Consider the following 4,140-nt stretch of genomic DNA (forward strand, 5'->3'; position numbering starts at 1 on the left):
TCTGGTATTTCCACATTCTTCCTGTAGTGTGGACACCAAAACTGGATTCAATATTCCAACCATGATCTCTCAAATGCTGTGTTCAGAGGCAAGATCACTTCCCCACATTTTTATGCATCCAAGGATCACGTTAGCCCTTTTTGCCACCACATCACACTGAAAACTCATTTTGAGTCAATTACCTGTGATGATCTCTATATCCTTCTCAGAGTCATTGCTTTCCACGAGAGCCTCTCCCAACCTGCATTCTTTGTTCCCCAATGTATTACAGGGTGTGGCGGGACGATGACTCACCGGCATGGCGCCTCCTGCCTGTTGTCTCGGGAATTAGCTCTTCCAGCCTGGAGCGCCCTCTGCAGGACGGTGTCTCATCTTCCACTGGCCCCATGTCCCGTCCAGACCCCAGTGCCCTTTGCCCATGGGTTCTGCCCACCATAGTACCCCCTTGCTCTGGGTCTCCCCTCCCAGGGGAACCCCCAGCCCTCTAAACCCACCTTGCCTCAGTGGCTACTGCCAGTCACCATCTAGCCCCTGCTCCCTAGGGCAGATTGCAGTCTGTAAGCCACTCATCATCGGCAAGGGGGGTTGGACCAGCTGCCTCTGCCTACCTCTGGGCTGACCCTCTGCAGCCCTAGCACCCATTTGTGGGCCCTTAACTCGGCCTGCAGCCTGGGGCTTAGCTAGGGTGGAGCTCCCCAGCTCCCTCTGCCCTTCCTCAGCACTGCTCCACCCTAGATACCCTTCTCAGCTTCGCAGATAGCCAGGTCCTTCTCTCTACAAAGCTAGAGAGAGTGTGCCTGTGTAAGCTTCTGACCCACAGCCCTCTTATAAGGGCCAGCTGGACCCTGATTAAGCTGGCCACAGCTGTGGCTGCTTTCCCTATCAGCCTACCTTTTCCCAGCTGTAGCCCTCTCCAGGGCTGCTTTAACCCCTTCAGGGCCGGAGCAGGGTGACCGCCCCGCTACACAGAGATATCCAACTAATCATCAACAATGGAATATAAATTTTATTCTATTTGAAATGTAAGTACAATGGCAAGAACTTTCAAGTACAATCACCCTTTCTCAGTGCATAAATACTAGATAGATAGATAGATAGATAGATAGATAGATAGATAGATAGATAGATAGATAGATAGATAGATGTTGTAGCTGGGTTGGTCTCAGGATATTAGAGAAACAAAGTGGTTGAGGTGATATCTTTTACTGAATCAACTTCTGTTGGTGACAGAGACAAGCTGTTGAGCTACACAGAGCTGAAGAAGACCTCTGTGTAGCCCAAAAGCTTGTCTCTCTCACCAACCAGAAGCTGGTTCAATAAAATATATTACCTCATCCATTTTGTCTCATAGACAGATAGCTAGCTAGATAGATAGATAGCTAGATAGATAATATTATTGTCTTTGAAATAACCCAAGTCTACTTATTAGTTTTCTGAGGGCCTCTTTGACCTCATTGTTTCTCAGAGAGTATATGATCGGGTTGAGTGCTGGAGTTATAACGGAATATAGGACAGTGATCACTTTGTCTCTGTCTGGAGAGTAGGCGGAGGAAGGGTGTATGTAGGTGTAAATGGCTGTGGAGTAGTACAAGATGACGACTATGAGGTGGGAGGATCAGGTGGAGAAGGCTTTCTTCTTGCCTTCCGTGGAGCGAATCTTTAAGATAGTTCTCAGGATGAAGAAATAAGACATTAAAGTTATCACACAGCTCCCTATCCCAAAGACTGCATCAGCCAGAAAAGCTAGGGTTTCATTGAGGCTGGTGTCTGAGCAGGAGAGTTTTAGAAATGGTGGCAATTCACAAAAGAAATGGTTGATGATGTTCGAGTTGAAGAAAGAAAGCTGGAGCACAAGTCCAGTGTGGACTGCAGAATTGGCCACCCCAATTATCCATATGCCAGCAATTAACCCAATACAAACCTCCTTCCTCATGATGATGGTGTAATGCAAAGGGTGGCAGATAGCAATATAGCGGTCAAAAGCCATGGCAGCAAGGACCAGAACTTCACTTACCAGTGTCCAAGTGAAGAGATAGATCTGTGCAATGCAACCTAAGAGGGCAATGGTCTTCCTGTGCTCCAGAAGGTTGTGCAGCATTTTGGGGATGGACACTGAGATGGATAAAAGGTTTATCAAGGACAAGTTGATGAGCAAGATGTACATAGGGGTGTGGAGCCTGCTACTAGTAGTAATAGTGAGGACGATGAGGAGGTTTCCAGTAAGGGCTGCCATGTAGATGAAGATGAATACCACAAAGAGGAACATCTGGTGTTCAGGGAAGCAGGACAGACCCACCAAGATGAACTCTGTGAAAGAGGATTGGTTCTTCATTTCTGAATCTCCGCTACTCCTCACCTGTCGATATAAATCATATCATTGGGCCAGACCCTTAGCTGATGTAAATAAGTGTAGCTTTAAGGAAACCCAGAAGCCAAAGGAAAGACACTGATTTGCACCAGCTGTGGATTTGGTCTATTTACTCCAATAAAGCGATATCAGTTTACACCAGCTAGGGGTCTGGCTAATTGATTTCAGTATAGCTACACCAATTCCTACCAGCTGGCCCATTGACTTAGAAGAACCTTATATAAATAAGAAGTAACTCCAGTGAAATTAATGGAGTTTCACTGAAATCATCATAGGGGAGATAAGAACGAGGCACATTACAACACAAATTTTAAAATTATCCATATCACAATGAAGGGACTAGATCTGGTTTCAAGTAGCACTTTGGGGAACAGATACATACATTCCAAGGCCAGAAGGGCCCACTGTGATCATTTAGTCTGACCTCCTGTATAACACAGTGATAGAACTCCCCCAAAGTAATTCCTATAGGAAAACTTTTAGGGGGAAAAATATTGATTTAAAAATTATCAGTGATGGAGAATCCATCATGACCCTTGGTAAATTGTTCCTATGGTTAATTATCCTCATTGATAAAAACATTACTCTCCCCCCCCCATTTTAAACCAATGATCTCTGTCAACTTGACTAAGAAGTCATTCATGATTTACACCGGGGTGAGTAAGAGGAAAATCAGGCCCCATCCCATTGAGAAGGGTGTGTAGCAATATTTCTTCCTGAGAGGTCAATCATTAGAGACAGAGATATCAGCTAGAATTTTTGAAGGAGACTAAAAAGGAAGGCACCAAATCCCATTGACAAGAAATCCCAGTCTATACACACGGACTCCACATGTTAGCTGAGTCTGTCTACTCCTCTGATCTATCTATCTATCTATCTATCTATCTATCTATCTATCTATCTATCTATCTATCTATCTATCTATCATTTTGAATACAGAACATTAATTCTATTAAAATAGATCTGAATAAGTAGCTGTGAAAATTTACAATAGTGCACTATTTGGCTCTTTATATTTGAAGCTGAATTAACTATTTAAAAAAAAAAGTTAAAAATAATTGAATTCCTCAATATTTAAATAACATCTCCAGACAAGCAAACTAAACCAGTATAGATAATATGTGACAATTATAAAATATCTTTAAGCAATAACAACAATAGAGATATTACATGGTAGCCATGTGGAGATAGCTAGAGAGGTAGAAAGATTGAAAAAGGTCAAAACCTTAGATAGATAGATAGATAGATAGATAGATAGATAGATAGATAGATAGATAGATAGATAGAAGTTCAAATTCTTCAGTAATTAGATTAGTAAAAGAAAGAAAGAAAGCCTCTATTCCAATTCATTTATGACAGTCCAATGAATGATGATTTACCTTTAATATATGAAAATGTATAAATGGCACTGCCCTTTGAATTAGATAATTCAGTCTCCTTAGCTCTACTAGTCTTTCAACCACTTTAAAATTGTCACAGCTGGGAAGAGCTTTCTACTTCTTCTATTAGGCTGATGGCTGGATTTAAAGAGTTGTGTTTACTGTTGTCACAGCCCTCTCATGGATTTGAAGATTCCTTGGCCAGAAGGGACCATTGCAATCAACTACTCTGACCTCTGAACAACACAGGCCAGAATGTGTCTCCCAATTTTACTATGGTCACCCTATCAGTTTTCAGCAATGAATGATCAGCATCACAATGCTTGTTAAATAACCCCCAAGTGTTATTAGAAGAGCGTACCTTATGTATCTTTTAGATGTTAATTATCTAAA

General features: G+C 42.3%; 1 pseudogene; it reads right to left on the bottom strand.

Annotated features, from left to right (window-relative positions):
* Positions 1–1,393: 1,393 nt before the first annotated feature.
* On the bottom strand, positions 1,394–2,332 carry LOC101953768 (olfactory receptor 13A1-like; annotated as a pseudogene).
* Between the last annotated feature and the right edge of the window lie 1,808 nt (positions 2,333–4,140).

This window comes from Chrysemys picta, chromosome 13, assembly GCF_011386835.1.
Source record: "Chrysemys picta bellii isolate R12L10 chromosome 13, ASM1138683v2, whole genome shotgun sequence".
NCBI classification, from domain to species: Eukaryota; Metazoa; Chordata; order Testudines; family Emydidae; genus Chrysemys; species Chrysemys picta.